Source organism: Patagioenas fasciata, chromosome 2 (genome assembly GCF_037038585.1).
Source record: "Patagioenas fasciata isolate bPatFas1 chromosome 2, bPatFas1.hap1, whole genome shotgun sequence".
NCBI lineage: Eukaryota > Metazoa > Chordata > Aves > Columbiformes > Columbidae > Patagioenas > Patagioenas fasciata.
This window is the reverse complement of record NC_092521.1, coordinates 111983848-112002262: the sequence shown is the minus strand read 5'-3', so window position 1 is coordinate 112002262 and position 18415 is coordinate 111983848. Positions and strand designations below refer to the sequence as shown.

The 18415-nt window shown below is 39.6% G+C and overlaps 1 protein-coding gene and 1 long non-coding RNA gene across 13 annotated transcripts in view; one reads left to right on the top strand and one right to left on the bottom strand.

Annotated features, from left to right (window-relative positions):
* The first annotated feature begins 4844 nt into the window (after nt 1-4844).
* ITPRID1 (ITPR interacting domain containing 1) overlaps nt 4845-18415 on the top strand; it is a 50755-nt gene continuing 37184 nt past the window's right edge. For 3 of the 6 annotated variants that reach the window (XM_071804739.1, XM_071804738.1, XM_071804734.1), the window contains exons 1-2: nt 9019-9425; nt 16823-16866. The gene's annotated coding sequence lies outside the window, so the exon portion shown is untranslated. Of the gene's footprint in view, nt 4974-9018; nt 9426-16820; nt 16867-17866; nt 17974-18415 lie in introns of those variants that run through there. The other 3 variants (XM_071804735.1, XM_071804736.1, XM_071804737.1) reach the window with 3 other exon arrangements.
* The window catches only part of LOC139827242 (uncharacterized), a 77291-nt gene continuing 73406 nt past the window's right edge, over nt 14531-18415 (bottom strand). For all 7 annotated transcript variants that reach the window (XR_011737673.1, XR_011737668.1, XR_011737665.1 and 4 more), the window contains one exon: nt 14531-14893. This is a non-coding gene — a long non-coding RNA (uncharacterized lncRNA). The remainder of the gene's footprint in view (nt 14894-18415) is intronic.

Genomic DNA, 18415 nt, shown 5'->3' with positions numbered 1-18415 from the left:
CTCAAGCATTGGGACTGTTTTAAATATATTCCCTTAGATAACAAGACAGAGGTTTTCATGATTTCTGTAACTCATTCTGGAGTGAAAATGACCTCTGCTGGTGGAAGTTTATACGTCTGTTCAATTATTCAAGTATTATCCAGGTCTTTTCATAAACATGTGTGTTCAAATGCCATTGTCCTGCTTTCTCAATGTATTTTATCGCAGAGATCTTCTAAGGGAAACCGGGATATTTCAGAGATGCTGATGTTAGAAAATTGTCAGCTGTCTTCAGTAGCAAAAAGATCCAGGCCTAGGGAATATTAGAGAGGATGTCACAAATGCTGAAATAATAAAGAAAAGATGGAGCGAGCCCAAAATATTTTTCTTATATAGAGTATTTTGGCTGTGGGACCCATTCCTGTGGTATCCTTTCCTTAAAAATAATGAACAGCATTCTAGCAAGAATAAAATTAGATCACATCAGATAATAGAATCATTTTACTCCTTTCTGTATGGAAGATGAATCTGATTTGGAAGGAAATAATCATTCTGCACTTACTAATAGTCTTTCTTCGTAATCCTTGTACGGGATCAAGAAGTTTTATGATCTGAATAAGATTTACAAAATACATAATTTTCTATCTCCTTTTCTATCTCTTCCTATAAAGGACAACAGACTTTGCATAGGCATTGATATTAATCTGTATGCAGGCATGGAGAAACAGAAAATTGTGGCCATAGAGATTTCCTAGATCATGGGAGTTTTGAAACTACCATTTTCTAGAAACCAGCTTACTATTTTCTACACCAATGTCCTCACTCTTTTGTTATTGACAAAGATCTGAACCTAATAAAGAACAAAAAAATAATCTTTACTCACTTTTTATAGTTACTTAGCAATGTTTACCAGTTGTAACACAGTAGCAGAGTGGGAAAATGGGATGTGAAAATACTGGAGTGTCTTTCTGAATGTGCTTGTCTAAAAACAATTAAAAAAAAATCTCAGCTTGTGAAAGCTTCATTCTCATAGGAATCTCAATTTCAACATAACCCCATTTTTCACTGGGGAAAGAAAGTTCTTCAGAAACTTTCCCACCAGATGTCTCTAGGGAGTGTGCAGTCACAGGACAGGGGAGGCCCTTTTGTTTATATGCTATGTTCCCGAATTGTCTTCAGCACTCAGTCTGTAAGAGACTGTCTCCCGTGTGACAAAACGGGATGGAAAAGACATGGCAAGAGCCCAGAATGGGCTCTTCGTGCTGTGGGATGCAGTAGAACAAGTTGTAATTGTTTCCTCATCCAGATTTATTCTTCATGATGTTTCTGGCTAACTTTACAGAGAATGCTGGAAAACCAGCACTTTCTTTTGATTTTGTACACTTTCCTGTAGACACCTAGAGTAAAGCAGATACATGCATGCATGCAAATTGCTCCTTATTAGTGACTGTTGTGTTGAGAACTGTTTTTTTTGTTTGTTTGCCTAGTATTCTAGAAATCACTCTTGAGAGGAGTAGTTTCACTTCAGTGTCACAGATCATCAACCAAACTTTCAGGTTTTATTTGTACAGAAAACATGTATGGTTTTAAATCTCTGAGGAAGAAGCTGAGTGTTGTAGGGTTTTTTGGGTTGTGTTTTATTTTTCAGGATGTGAGGAAGGAAAATTTAAAATGTGATTGCAGAGAAATTGACGGAAAATGTATCACTGAAGGGCTGAGTCTAGGTTGCTAAATTTTGAGAGGACGTCTGTCTTTATCAACAAAATAGTGGAAGCTGTGCTTAATTCTAAGCAAATGCTTTGCTGCTTCTGAGCCTAAACTCTGGCCAGTTGCTCTGGATGCAGTTGGGTCCTATCGAGGTAAGAAGGGAGATCTGGCCATTCAGATGTTTGTGCAAATCCACTCTGTCTACCAAAAATATAACCTCAGATTTGTTAGTGCAGTCGCACACCCTTTGCAGTGGGCGTGACTGAATCACAACCAGTAATGAATGAGAAACGTTTTAATACCTGGTCTTTGAGACAGTCCCCTCCTGTGGCTCGTATGGAACTGAGGTGACAAGCATGTGGCCTTTCATCCTTTGCTGAGGGCCACAACACAGCATATCCACTCTGAAGTCCCAGCCAAGGCTTTCTTTATAGAAAACAAAAGACTATGATGTGGAGAGAAGAATGTGAATGTGCTGTGGTTTCCCACCAAACACAGAACATTTGTTTGCAAACCTGAGGAACAGATTGCCACCACTTAGCAGCCATGTTCATCATATTGAATCTCTCAGAAACTTAGAATATTTGTGCCCGAAAGACAGACGTGCCTTTTAACAAAAAATGGCTGTCCTCAAATTTGAGATTGAGGGAGGAGAAGGGAAAGGAATTGGAGATAAAGCTGGTTAGAACAGTTTTTGACATTTTCCTCCTTAAAAATGTTGATCTGCTAAAACAAGAACATTTTTTACAAATTGTTCTTCTTGACCAGATCTTGACATGAAACTGTTTAGGGTAGCCTTTCTTCTGGACTTCTTCAAAATGTGCTATTATAGCATTTTCATCACTTTATTTTTTTTTTTTTCTTTCCAGTCCAAAAGATATTTTTTCACATAGGAATGGAGTTTAATAATTTTTTTTTTTTCAAATTAAACGATAACAATAACATTAGTTGGTTTTATATTATGAAAATAGAAACTTTCAATGGGTTTGAAAGAGTTTGTAAAATTTCATTTTGTAGTTTCATTGAAAAAGGGGAAAACAATAAGTAAGAATGATAAATAAGATCAGAAATCTAAACAAAATAGAGGGATTTTGTATATGGGGAAAACTTAGGGAGAAAACTGCGAGTGCCGTTTGACCTAGAAGTTACGTACTGGAGGGTGAGATGTCTTTGAAATCCTGTTTCTGAGTCCTGATAAAAATCATAATGAAAGGATTTTTTTGTGTGTTTAGTAAACTGTGTTCATGATAACGATAAATTGCATTATGCTGGCCTTTGCAAAGACATTGGCATACAGTGTCTGACTTGGTTGAAGAAGGTGGTTTATTTCTTTAGTTTAATTTTCTCGTTTCACCTCTTTAGTATAATGATCCACAAAACGGTCTGAAAACAAAGAGAGGACAAGGACAGATAAATTGCTAGTCCAGGCTGAATGTTGTTTTCCCTCCTAAAGAAGTTGGGATTTTGCTAGGGAAAATAACATAAATTTGAGATTGATTTTGCTATGTATGAACATCATGCAACACAACTTCGTATTTTAGAGACATCCCTGCAGGCTCTGCTGGACATCTTGCTGCATCTTGCTGCAATATCAACTACTGCTGTTAAACTTGTTTATCTCTGGTGAAATGCCATGCAATAGCACAGACTAGTTAGTGCTGTACAAAATGAGTCTGATGGACCTCAGTGCGGATCTGTTGTGTTTATTATTATTACCAGTTTTGTACATCTATCCTCAAGCGTGAGCAAGGAGAGAGAGAAAATGTACTGAAGTTGTATGTGACACCAGTGGTTTGTGTTTGGACTTCCTCACTGACAAGATGGGCAGCCAAAAAGTGTAGAAGACTGGAAGAAAGGGGGAAAGATGAATTACACAATGGAATCGATTTTTCCTTTATCTTGTTTTTCTAGTCTCAGCATTGATTTAGTTAACCTGCTTGACTACAGTTTCATGATCTGGCTATTTCATTAAGTCCATTCAGTATGAACTTTTAGCTTTCAACAGATGTGGAGGGCGACATTATGAAGACTTTTCTGGTCAGGATTCCTGGTCAAAGAGATGCTTGGGGACACCCTTTTACTCATGAGTTCGTAGCATGTGCTTGCAGAGATATTTCATCCCCAGTGAAGACAGACTTTAGATGGCCATAGGGAATATATAATATTAATGTGTAAAGTAGTATACATACCTTAATATACCTGTGCCAGATTGTTGGAATCCTTCTTTTACAAGGGTTACAGTGTAGAGAAGTTATATTACTTGCTCAAAATACTTAGTGGAAGTCACAGGCTGACCCAGGCTGCGGATATGAGATTTGCATAGGATGATATCCATCCTAGCTAGTCTGCTCAGTATCTCTGGCGTATCAGGGCTATTGAAAAGATCTTTGCACTTTCTGATCTGCCTCCAGCTGAAACGGTTCACCCTGTACCAGTTGCATGTTTGGGAATATTGTGCTGCTGAGTGTAGCTTTGCAAGGTTGGATTTGTTGTTTTTCAGGCTCTTTGTTTATTTTTCTCAAGTCAGATGAGAGAAGCTTTGTAAGCTTTGGCTCTGTTGTTGTTTTCATTGGTTTTCAAGTGCTGAGTTTGTTTTTGTTAGCTTACCTGTTTGTTTTAAAAGCCTTGTTTGTTCTTGGGATTGATGTTTGAGGCACTTTGTGCCATTTTCGTGAGTCATAAAGGCACCAGGAATTTTTATTTGTTCTGACGAACTCTGCGGTTACCACCATATCCAGGTACTCGACTGAGAATTGGACAGGCTGGCTTCTTGTGGACATCTAGACCTTCACACCTGTAGAAGATGGCATGGACTGACCACATTAAGACCATCCAGTTTTGGAGGTTGTTGAGACCTCTTCCCAGCCTGTGTCTGCCTCACCCCACAGGATTGCCCAGAGTGTTTTGCATTCACATACGACTCTGTGCACACACAGGTTGCACTGGCCCAAAAATCTGTGCCTTGTCAGCTTCCTGAATCCCTTTAAGAAAACACTCTATAGTATAAAATTTCCTGAACGTATCTAATCTTGAAAACAGTTATGTGACACAAAGTAGACAAAGTGTATTTGAAAAACAGGTTTCTTTTTTAGTGGGAATGGGTGGAGATTATGAAAATATCAGGCTAGGCAAATGTTTGTCCTTTCTGCTTTAGGAATGGGAAAGCTGTGAGAGACTGTCAGAGCTGTTGAGCTGGGATGGGAGAGCTGCTGAAGAGTCTCACCTGTCCCTCCTCTGGCTTCTGAAGGAGCATTAGAGTATGCTCTGTGGTACCTGTGCTGGCCCAGGTAAGCCTTGTTTACTTTCCCTTATTCTTTATCGAAATTGCATTTGTATTGTATGTCTACCCCAGACAAACGCTGCTGACAGAAGTGTGATGCCAAGGGAAGTATCTTTAGAGAACAAACTTTCTTTTTTGCTATCCACTGTGTGCAGACACATCTAATAGAGAGGGAAGTTGTGTCTAACACAGCACAACTGTGTCATACTATATTACTCCATGTGCATAGGACAATGCCATTACCAGCAACTAAAGCTGGAAGCTTGTATCACTGAGTAATTAAATGTACAGTGTCTAGTGATACCACTGACTAAGATGTTGAGCCATGTAGTTTTATTGGTCTGTATAAAGTCAGATAAAGTTATTGACTTACTGACTATATTCTTTGTTTCCTCAGACACAGAGATAGGATTAGCAATTGTTTAAATGACTGCTCTGTTTGACTAAGGGACATGAAATCTGACCTACAACACAAAAGGTTACATATACTTACAGTCCCACCTCCCCCCTCCGCCTGCCCACAGTATGCAAAGCATGCACTTATCAACACAGAAAAGCAAAATGTTTGCCTTCAGGGTTTTTTGTGCCAGTTCATGATGGGGGAAATTCGTGTTCATAATTGCTAGCAGAGTCTGGCGTGGACAAAGCCTGAACTAAGTTCTCGGAGGGTAGTTTTCAATTGACTTCTGTAGTCTCAGAACTAGATGTGAAGCAACTGTCAGCTGAGTCAAGAGTAATTTTGGGCAAAATCTGTCTGTTTCCAGATGAAAGAAAAATCATTTGAAACTCTGTACTGAAGAGAGAAAGAAGGGAGTAATTGTGGTTAAACACTTGTCAGAGCAGTTCTGGGGAACATGTGGTATCTCTAATGTGAGGTAGGAGGTCAGCCTCATCTGATTTCTTTCCTCATATACTGACACATACCAAGCATGCTGGCTTCTGACTGAAGTCAGTCTGATTGTGGACTAACCTAAAGCTATCTGAATCTGTTCCAAATTCATGGCAAAATCAGGTATGACTAGCTGCAATCATGCAGAATCAGCATTTGCTTCTCCATGTTAAGATGTTACTGAGATATTAGTGAAATACATACGCATCTCATCAGTATTGGCTTTTTGGACTGTTATAAAATAAGAAGTTAATTTGTAAAGGTGGGATAGGGATATAAAGATTGGTGAGAACCTGATTCCGCTTGAACTGTATTGCTATAAACAGCAACAAATGTAAAAATAGTTTGCACTATTGCTATACTTTGAAATGTGCCCTGTAAGAATGACATTGCAGTGGCAAATATACTTAACTATTGCTGTATCCTTTATGACCTAAATATCCTAGTTTTATTGAGAAGAAGAAACAAATGTTCTAAATTTCAGTTCTGCAAATTTAGCCTTGTCCATAAGAGTCAGGGCAAGTTATTCCTGGCTCTGACAATGCTAAAAATAAAAATGTCAGGCCATTTATCTCTTCTGGAATATCTGTTTGTAACCAATCCCTTGAAACCAGTAGAAATATCAAGACGTACCATTTATAGATTCAGCATTACCATATAGAATTTTCGGTCAGGATGACGTGAGGAGGAAGGGAATGCTGCTTTTCCCCAATCTCTAGTGGTTGTTTAGTAGAATTCAAGCAACAAAATGTTCTTTACTAAAATAAGCAGGACCGAATACACAGAGGAAAAAGACCTATTGCTTGGAGGACTGAGCCCTTTCAGGCATAAAACAGTGCTTTTCGTATATTATTCACTCAGAGCCTTTTTGTCATTCAAGGGACTTACTGTCCTGCCTGCCTTACTACATCTCTCCTGGCCAGTGTACTGATGTTTAAAGAAATGCCAAGAAAATTGTTTCCCACTCAATTTTGTTGCAGAGGAAGGAAAGGATCCTACAGGGCAAGAGGACGGGACTAAAAGTAAATGAAATACTAAGTTCGTTTTTCCAGGAGACCTGCAAATGATGAGGATTTGCATTTGTTTTGGCCTGAAAAGATAGGCTGGCACAAGCCTTTTCTGCACTTTCCTGTTGCTGCTGCAGAATGCATCTGGAAGAGCACTAAGAGCAGCCCATGGGCAATGTGTCCCCACTCTGTGTCACTGAAAAGGGAGGCTGAGGACCTGAAGCCCTGGAGAGCTGTTGGAGGCAGAGAGCTGCTGGTCCAGGTATTTGGCTACTCCGAAAGGGTAGGAAGAGACTGAAGTGTATACATCTAAAGTCCAGTGGTGCTTGCACAGGCATCACGAGTCTGGGGCAGTGTTTCTGTGTTTAAGACTTGCCCCCTTCCCTGTCCCTCTCCCTAGCAGCACATTCATTGAAGGACCTGGTAGATTCTGTCCTGTTGTTAGTTAACTTAGCATTAAGGCTGCTGGAAATGCTTGAGTATGTGAAGGTCTCAGTCTGGTGATGTTGCTTTTTGCTTCTAAAACCAAGATGAAGAGCACATATTACTGTGCCGCTGTGGGGTCTGAGTGGGAGTTCAAGGAGCATGCTGAGGTGGGACAGCAGAACAAAGAGGTAAATTAACCCTTTTGCAAAGCCCCCTGTTCTTTGCTCATGGTATTTGTTCAGGGACATGATGACAGTGGGCTTGAGCTCCCCATGAGCACAGTGTTAGAAAATGCATTCAAGGCTAGGCATAGCGCCAGCTGCTTGCTTTAAAAGAAAGGGAAAAGCAAACACATCTCAGGCTGATGCTTTCCTCACTCACAGACACCAGCAGGAAACAAATCCACTGATCCAAGTGGGATTATATTGGCGCAAAGGTACTATTTTGTGGACCTTTTGGTGGTAACTGAATGGTTGGTGTTCCTAATTATCCTCCTGTACCTGCAGAGAATAGTGGTGTAAGGACAAAGGGTGGTCTGCCTGAACCCTCCTTATTAAAGGAAAGCAAGTTAGGTAGTGCTGGTGCCCTATGACCAGCTGTAGACCACTCTCCTGAAGTGAGGAGCCAAGAAGAGTACCCTGGAATGGTATAGCTGTCCTGGGCCCACCAGAGAAATGCCTAATCCAGTGCTAAGGGAAGAAATATTGTTTTTGCCAAATGTCTGATCTACTGTTCTGGCGAATCTGTGCATAAGAGTAATTGGAAAGAAAACCCTTGATTCATGGATGTAGGCTGTTTGGGATCCAGTTCTTTTTTCACTCAAACTGATGGCAATTTGGCCATTTCTATCCATAGAAGCAGGGTCATACCATTTGTGTTCCATGTCAGTTAAAATAAAAATGATGTGTGACTATATATCTGGCAGAGCTTAAAGCAATAAAAAAGAATCACTGACAATCTAGCAAAACAATAGACAAACAATCATCTGCAATTTGTTTTAGGGAAACAAGACAATTTCCCTCTTCATTGTTAACTGTACTGTGCAAGTTCCCACTAGGTCTGCTTAGGAGACTGTTCATTTTGCTTATTTAACTAGATTTTGTATAAAATTAAGGTACCTTATCCAGTAAGTCTGCAAAATGAAGAGGACAGTCAGCTAGATAAAAACTGTTGCATAAAAGCCCAGCAATCATAAGACTTGGCCACATTCTATTTCATTCCAGTGTTTGTAGAAATCACTTATTCCAGATTGACAACATATTGACTCAGTTCTAGTACCCCAGGGGGGAAGAGCTGGAAAGCTAAATGATCGCCATCTCTATCTGTTAGCTATTTCACATTAGGTAGCACAAGAAATCCCATTTGTGCTGCAGATGTGCATGATCCTGCCTCTTTCTTCTTCATCTGAAATACAACATCCTTTACCCTTGTTCTCTTTGTACCAAGTGCAGGCCCAAAGCTGGTGATTGTTTTACTTGTGATCAGTCAGGAGGAAGAACCTGGGACACTGTGGCCAGAATATCAAGTTGGGTGTCCTTCACTGCTCCTGGTTGTTTGCAATGCAAATGGGAGGCTTTGTCTCACATAGTGCCATATCCATGGTAACCAAATGAAGACAAGTTTGCATTACTTCCTTAGCAAAGTGTAATCCTTCCCCTGGTACATGTGCCAAAGAGGCATGCAGAGTTAAAGGGACAGCGATATATTTCTTGGAAATGAAAGCAACTGAAGCAACTTCTGTATTTTGCTGCTTCTTTTTTATGCCTTTTCTTTTCCCCCTTGTTTCAGTTATCGCTGCCATGACTTCTCCACCTTCTCTTTCCCATCCTGTCTTTTTCTAGAGTTCCCATCGTTAAAAACTAGACTAGTCCTGATTTCTGCTTTTCCTTTGCCCAGAGGCTCAACAAACAGTCACCCATATGAGCTATCAACTTAAACACCAGCTCTTGGCAAAGCAGCCCTTCCTTGCCCTTCCTGGTATCTTTGGAAAAAAAAAAAATGGGGGTGGAAAGCCAAGCCAAGAACACCAATTCTTGTTCTCCAGTTTTCCAGATGTTGGGTCTGTGGCAGAGCAGAGGCACAGATGCACCAGTCTGCAATTATTTCATTAAATTAACAGCTGGATCAAGCCATACAGGTTGGAGCTTATAGTTTTTTTTTCATTTTAGTGGTTAAAAATTTTAGAAAGTCTGGGGTTTTTTTTCCTTCTGATCTGTAAGATATGATGTGGGAAATAATTTATATCTATTTTTAATTTCTGTATTTAATTCCAGCTAAAAGAGCTTAATTTCAGATTTAAAGATCTCTGTTTTTTTTTCATAGCTTCATAGGCTGTCTCTTTTGACCAAGCAGGGTATGTTTATTTAGCAAAGACAACAGATTCAGACTGAGTGTATTGCAAAATTATTGCTTCTATTAGCGTTTTCACTGTTGTTGTTTTGTTTCCTTGCTTGTGAGAACCTGTGCACTAAATTTATACACTTTTTCTTATGTATTGGGGAGGTTTAAAATACAACCCTCACTCTCCTTCTTCAGCACAGTCTTACGCTGTTTGAAATAGAAACATCTTTAGCTATTGTTACTTAGCATTATCTCTTAACTTTCTTCTCAATTAAGAGTGAGCTCATAGTTCTGTATTAAATGTAGCATGATGGTAGCATCAACTTCCAATTTAGTTATTCACAGTGAACAACACTGATTGTCTCAAGCAGCCGTAGGACTTCTGCTTTGGAAAGAGCAGAATAAGAATAATATTGTGGTCTCTGAGCAGGAATTTTACCAAAGGCTTCACACAGAGAGGAACCTACCCAAATTTATATTTACCAACACATGAGAAGGGTTGAAGTGTTATTACAAACTTTCACTACCTGGCACACTTCCAGAAAAGCTTCATTCCCTGGAATCGCTTCACTAGTGAGTTTTCACATGGATGTTCCAGGTGTGCTTTGAATATCAAACCAAGTGTCCTTCATTTCTTTCAATGCAAATGACAGGCATGCTCAGGAGACAAAATTAGTATCTTCCTACAGTAGCTAGATTTGCAGTGTGTTTAACCACTTAGAGATTGATGGGCAGGGAAAGGGGGCTTCAATTTCCTTTAGCTGCCCAAAGATGGGACTAAAGTTGAAGACTGAAAAGGTTTTTGATATCTCCTTTTGCTTCTAGTGAGACAGAGTCCCCAGTCTTCAAGCAGTGGTTTGTCTCAGTAAATGCAAACTGAAGAGAGTGAATACTACAGACCAGAAAATATGGTTGTTCCTGCTTGAGAGCACTGTGCTAGCTGCACCTTCCTTCTTGTTTACTGCAGCAGAGATGGTTAGATGGATACCATGAGCTCTCTCCCTGATGGAGCTGCCATAGAAAGTGTAGCTAAGCCAGAATGCCAAACACAACCATATCACACAAATTATTCCACAGTAATAGTATCTTCTTTGTTGCTTTACTACCATTCTCTTTTTTTTTTTTTTTTAATGGTTACCTAAGCACAGCAATTGATTTAGAAACTAAATATATATGAATTTGTAGAGTTGATAATAGAAAAACATCCCATCCCATTTTTGTTCTCCGTTTTATATTGCAAAAGTATACTTACTGTTCTGCTGTCATGTCAAAACAGCCCAGTCACCATAAGCATTCTCAGATACTTTTCTGTATGGAAATGGAATGTCTTCAGAATTCAACAGCCTTCTAAAGTCAAGGTATCTGAGATTTGCTGCTACCTCCTAATTCATATCTGTATAATGGCAAGTTTAGTTGCGTATTTCTCAGTATTAAAGTTAACTGTGCACTGTCTACTCAAGTATTGGTGCACCTGGATATGGAGATGTTTACATTCATAAACATCTAAGAAAGTGGATAAATATTAACCGAGTGTGACTGAGTAATCACTTGACAAATGGAAAGGGAAGAGTAATATTAGTAGCGCTACCCAGTAGGTATCATAGAGTGTAAGGAATATGGTGTGAAGCTGATGAAGTTCAAGATCCTGTTTCAGTGAAATAAACACACTTTACTGTAGTTGATGGCAAGGAGAATGGTTCTGTTAAATGCTGGCAACTAAAGTGAGACGAATCTGTCTGGGAACCTGCCATAAACTGTTCATGTGTTTTTCAATTTTTAGAAACTTTTCTTGTGTTCTGTAGTAAAGAGCTGGTATAAATTTCTCAGTGATGCAGAGTCCTCAGTTTCTACCTTGAAACCTCCTTGGAGGGGAAGGGGAGAGGAAAAAAAAAAAAAGTTATTTCCAAGATGTTCTCAGCATGTTATCAAATGAACAAAACACACAGAACGTGGAAACCAGCCAGTCATTCATTCTACCAACAGATTTGCAGAGCTAAATTTGCTTCTGGAGAGCAGTTAGAAATTAAAACACACAGATGATGAGTGGTGCTGGCACCCAAACTGTGATCAAGAGGACACTCTTGTCTGAAAAGATGTACCCTATCAGATTAATCATTATGTGTTAATTAATTTGAAATCAAAAGGATGTCTTCTGCTGTCTATGCACAGGAAATTAATGGTGATAGCACTAATTAAATGTAATGGAAGTTACCTCTGTACTTCCCACGTCTAGGGCCAAACTCTTTATTGTCCTTCGTGTTGTGTCATTTACAGTTCAGCCCCATTGTAGCATCTTACCCTCATTGTGCCCAGTGGTAAATGGCTATGCAAGTCATCAGACAAAGGAGAATCAGGTTGGTGGATTACTCAGCTGGGAAATGAGCTAATTTCAATTAAACTAGCTCTGAACTTTGACTTCCTACTCTGAAAAGGTGTGTCAATGTGTCTCCTCTGCTGTGAGTCATCCTAACATGAAAAAAAATGGTCCTTCTGCTTCACTCTTCCCTCTTACTTCCCCCAAAACACTGCGGTCCTTTCTTTGACCTTCTTTTGCTGCCCAGGTATTTTTCCTCACAACTTCTCTGATAGATGGGAGGCTCCATTTCCTTGCATTTTTTTCTTTGACCAAATGCAATATTTTCTCATAATCCTTCTGTAACTGCAGTACTCTAGTTGAAAGGACTTTGAGAGGCCACAGCAAGCAGATGAGACTCTGGAGTCCCTGTGCCAGAGGCTTCAGAAACACAGTTCATGGTGTATATCCCGTTGTCTGCACAAAGGAGATTTCTAACTTGTTCTTTCAGTCTTTTACTCATGCCTTTTTATTAGTCTCATGATCTCCTAAAAGGTAATAATAGAAAATAAATCAGTGGGCGTATCAACCCAATGATAAATTACTAATTACATTTAAAAATCTAAATGATTTCAAAGAATATTGAGTATCTTGGTTTATTTGTCCCTAGAATATTCACAAAAGGGACAGGAAAATATTTTTTCCCCACCTCAACCATTGGTAGTTGGCTTTGTAAAATCTTTTGTCTCTGGTGTCACATCTGGACTGATGCATGTGACTTCGGCAGACCTAGACATTGGTCCCTTGGGTTTTCAAGCCAGGAAAGTCATAAAACTACTTCTCTTGGCTGCAGTTCACCTTGGTGGATGAACTTTTTAGCTCAGGGATTGGTGGCAGCATCCCAGGCCATGCAGATCAAGCATCTCAGCAAAGCTAAGTGAAGATATCTCTTCAGTCAGTGGCTGCTGAGTTGTGGCTGCCTTGAACCAGCACTCTCAGAGTCAGGCAAAAAGTCTCTAAGATTCACTAAAGAAAGCAGCATTTAATAGGTGCTCCCTTTCACTGTCCTGTCTGCAGATAACAAACAGCTTAAAAGCTGTTCTTGTGGGGCTTAATCCGTTTTTCTCTCTGAATGTCTTTGACACAGCCTGGCTTCTATCTGTCATCGCATATACCCCCTTCTCCTCACCCCTTCTCATCACCTCAGGAACAACTCTGCCTTGATGTGGTTAATAATTACATTGATGGCTGTGATAACAGTGCCTTACTGGTTTGCTAGAGCAGTTTTCACAATCTGATGGGTAGCATCCGGACAGCTATGTCAGTGACATTATACCAAGCTCGCTTTTGGTTGTAAATACATCTGAAAATGTGGGGAAAGGTTAATTTCTAAAAGCTATGGGAATTGCTCAATGCTAATAATGTCGGAGGACTTCAAACTTTTTGTTATAGTGAAACTGAAAAGAAGAAGAGCACATTATTATACTGATCAATGTACAAGTTCCTGCTGGTCAAAAATCTTACCATTCAAATGTGTAATATTGGAAAGAGGTAGTATTTGTATTGCACACAGGGAACTGAGGTGAAAAAGAAAGAGGAGTCTTGCCTGTTCAGGAAGGAATACATGTTTACATAGTACTAGCCCAAGGAATTTAGCCTCAAAAAGTCACATCCTGCTACTATGATGACTAAAGATTTCTATTGACTGACAGGCTTTAAAACCACTGCTGATGCTTTAGGATAAGTAAGGGCAGGGCATCTTTTTCTTTAGTTTTCAGACTTGATTTGTGAGCTGGCATCAGGTCCAGGCCAAAGGATCAGCCATGGCTTTGAGATGGACAAGGGAGGGATTCTGTTGTGCAGCAGAGGATCATGGGTGTACCTACATGAAGACTCTCTACTGTCAGAAACAGTAGACCACCACTGCTTGGTAGACTGGAAAAAAAGGGTTTCTGCAGATTCTGAGCATCCCATGGTGACTGAGGGCAATGTCAGGTTTGTTGGTTTTTTTCTGTACTAGTATACTTGTAGAAGTGATGAACATTCACAATTTGCTCTTCATCACTAACTCCATCTTAATTTTATTCTTGATCTTTTATTCTTGCCCACAGAGGTTCCGGGGGAATCTGTGCATCTGTTTGTATTTCCCATTGAAATCTTAAATTTGCACAAATATGTTGTTTCACCAGGTTAGTTTATAAGTGTCGGGTACTTAAATCAATACACAGTGTAGCACTTCTGGTTGCACTTTGCTTTCCTCTTCATTAGATGGGGGAAAATCACTATGTGTTGCAAAATTTGATCTTGTTTTCATCAAAACTGCACATTTGTACTACTGTTCTCACTTCTGCCTGGGTAAATGTGCCACTTGTCAGGATATGTCACCTAGCACCTAGGGTCATCTCACTAGCTGTACCAGAGCTCCATGTTTGGTCCAAGGCTAGGCTGCTTCTTCAGTCAGTGGAGAAAACACCTTCAAAGAGCTCCTTGTATCTTCCTCCAGACACAGGTGAACTACTGTGGAGGTGTCTTACTCTCTGTATTCACCATAAAGGAAACCTAAAAGACTGATTTAGAGAAAACATATTGGTTTACTTAATCTTCGTCACACTAGTAATGAGCTTTCAGAGTTACAGCTAGGCAGAGATTGACAGTTTTAGAACAACACTGTTGCTCTGTAGTGTAATAAAAACCAGAGTAACCTTGCAAATCCACATATACTGTATTTTACAAATCAAAATTAGATCTCTAAAGACTTGAGTGTAAAGACTTCTGATTGCTGCAGTCTTTCCATGTCTTCTCACTGTGTTAATGAGAGTTGCACAGTTGAATCGTGATAATGCGATGAAAGTGTCTTCTGTTTCACCTTATGTCCAACTGAAACATGTTGCAGGCCAGCACTTCCCTCCCTCTTTTGTCACAGAGAGCAAGATGTCTCCTTAAACTGATGGTCTCAGTGGCTTCTGTTGGACCTGAGGGAAAGGAAGCCTGCTTATAGCATTTTTCAGCAATAAGCTCAATATTTCAGAGCCCTCTTTGCTTACCTTCAGGTTGGAAAACTGAATGGAAAGGCAGGAGAACAATGCTGCAATGTTTATGTGGCCTTGGGCAAACAACGTTGACCACTTGTGCTGTGCTTACCCTGCTTGGTAAAAAGGTGGCAATAACACTCCCTCTGCACAAGGGTGGATTTTCTCTCCCATTCCAAGCTATGCAGGAACAATGCACTGGGATGCATTCGTGCCACATCAGAAAAGCTAGTTTTCCATTTTCATGAAAACTGCAAGATACTTCCAGAATATGGACTGGCAGATAATAGAGACAAATTAATAATTCAGGATTTTATTTTACTTTCCAAATTTGGTTTACAAAAAAGTTCCTCAGATGACTAACAGAAATTACTAGACCCTTCTCCCAAAATTTCTCCTGCATTTCAGAATTCACCAAAAATGAAGCCATACAATAAAGTGGTTAATTGCTCTAAACTGATCTGGCAGTCTACTGGTGTTCTACTTTTTATCTTTAGAAGACTCTGTAGAAGAAAATATAAATCACTGGTTGAATTCTTGTGTTGTGTAAGTTTGGATCGCATTATTACTTAATTATTTGTTGCCTGGTTTCTCCAATAGGAAATACATCTGCAATATTGAAGTTTCCTGTAGAAAAATTGTGACCCTTGAAAATTCAGAACAAAGTATTTTGCTTCCGTTGATGTCAACCAAGGAACGAGCTTTTTATTTTGTTGAACTACATCAAAATACTCTTTCACAACTATTCATTCTGAACTGACGTGTCTTTCTTACGACAGAGTGCCTCACGAGAAAAGTATCTCAGTGCTCTGTTCAGTTCCACAGTATTCTTGGAAGGATAGCATTTCCCAGTGTGTGCCTGGATAGCTTTCTGATCAAGCTGTCTGCTACATCATGGGAATTTCACAATGCTGGGTGACCCAAGGGAGATGCAGGATGCCACGTAGGCATGATTTATGGTGCAAATTGTGGTTACACATGCCTACAACTCCATAAGGCAGTGTGCTACCATAGAGTAATACAGTTTAACCTTGAACTTACTTAAACTTGAATGTATTTTGTTCACCAATTTTTAATTGTTTTTCAACTTCCTGCCCTTCTTAAGGTTAAAAATAAAGTCTGAAAGACCGGTATTTCACATGACCTCTTCAGAGTGGCTTCATGAATTTGCTGCTTAAGCAAATGCAGCTGAAGTCTTTGGTTGGAGGTGTGGTTGTACCAGAGAAGCCCAAAAATAGACATAGCCTTAGGAATGATGTTTAGAGGTGTATAGTGACAAGCAAAAAATTGTAGTAATCTTATGTACCAGTCATAGCAGCGTTTTCCAGTGGCAGGGTAAGGCCAAGTCAGCCAAACTCATGCATTGCAGGGCTGGCAATTATTACTAGTGTCATTAATAATTACCATGTCACCATGCAGACACGGATCAGCTGAAAGCTATCATACAGCCGCCTTTTATGTGATGCACTGAAAAGGCTTTTGCTTCCATTCCTCTCACTCCTACCCTGGATAAGCTGATTTAATTAGATTTTTAGTAAAATTTAAGTTCAGAAGTGACAGGCTTTACTCATGCCGAATGCTAAGATTTCATGTTTATTTCTTTAAGCACAGATGCAATATTTGAACCTCAACACTTAACAGAAGCTGCTGTATGTTGAGAAAACAGTAGCTGATGTTCACAGGCAGGAGAGAAGATGAGCCTATGGCTGTTTTTCTATCAGCCATCCCCACTCAGCTCATCCATACCCTGCATGCCATGTGTTGTGTCTGCCCATCGGGCTGCCTCCCTCACTTCATGTCTCCTCAAGAAAGAGCAGCTGTTCTTTAGGGCAATTTAATGTTGTTGTCTTTTTCATGTTTTTTATCTTACAGTCTATCTACAAGTGATGATAAACCACAAGGCCAAGAGCAGGCAGGTAAGATAGAACATTATTTGTCATTTCTGATAAGGACTACTTAACTACAAAGTATCAAGCACAACAGACATCTGAAAAGGGACTATTGGGAAAAGCCGATATTCATGGATAAACTGTGTATTTTTGCCTCTGGAGCTTTATGAGAAGATTCTCACATGAGGTCTTCAATAGAGAAGTTTTAGGTTCACCTTCTCCACTGGCAGAATTTTATTTTCATCTATTGAATGAGTGGAGGTTTCTAGGATGGATTTGCATGGTGATCTGGGAAGTTATGGTACAAAAGCTTCAGGTGATTATAATTCTACCTAACCTAATTGCAGAATTTCTTGTTTGTTCTTGTTTGATTTCCTGATTTGCTGGACATAGTGTATTCAGAGATTATTTTTTTTTCTAGAAAAGCAGACAGAAGCCCAAGTCATATCACAGGTCCTCAAATACTCCTAAAAATGTCTGCATTTTTAGTGCTTTTGGAAGCCCCAAATATTATTTATCAGTGTTTCCATATCTACGCTTTTTGTTTGTTGGGTTCACAAGTAAGAGATGCAGTTCGACAGTATGTGATTTAATCTTGTCTCCTGTTAATCAGAGGTTACTGAGGTTAAAATGCTTTATCTTCCCTCAAATATCAGAGGCCACATTTTGCTTAGCAGTATATATTATTCATAAGCAAAGATACACTTAGATGTGCAGTAAACAGAGCAACAATTAGCACCACAGTTGGTTTACAAAGTATTTTTTATGTGTTTGTTTGTTTTCATAAGGTTTTCTGACAGATTTCTACAGGGCATTATTTCCCCCAAAGTATCTTCCAGTTTGGTAATGAGATTCAGTGTTTTTTGTGTCAGGAACAAACTGATCAGGAAACACAAATACCATACCCTCCCCACTATTTCTGTTACCCCTTAAATATGGAGAAAACGATCTCTAATATTTCAAAATGCCAAGCTCTCTATGAAGGAGCTTCTTATGAGAGTCTTCTCATTAGAGAAAGAAGTGGAGAATCTAACCATGAGTGAAACAGCCCATCTTGCTCTGCCTGCAAGTATGAAATTTGTCCAAGTCACCACATGGACGCATGCTCCTGAGCAGTTTACTGTCACTTAGGAGGTAGGATGACTTAGCATTGGTAATGGTATGTTGGCATGTTCTTGACCCACAGTAATACAGGATAATTCAACTTACTTTGACCTACTGCAGAAGATATTAAGGTGTCTTACCCAGGGTTTATTTGGTTTGAGAGTACAGCCACATCAGCTACTGCCTCTCACCCAGCTTACAGTAACCTCTCAAGTTCTGCTCATTTTATCGTGAATCTCAGCCCTTGATTTTTTTTGTGACCTGCTACTTCCTATACCTCCCACAAACATCAAGTTTCTCATAATTAAATTATCTACTCAACATCCTGCCCTGTGTTTGTCAGTGCTAGGTTTTTAATTTGGCAGTGCTTGTGTTCATTCAGTCCCTGCAATATGAGATATTGAGGAGATCACAGCAGCAGTGAGTTTGTGGTATAATGTTCTGTTGCAGAGAGAAGTGCCTACGTGTTGCT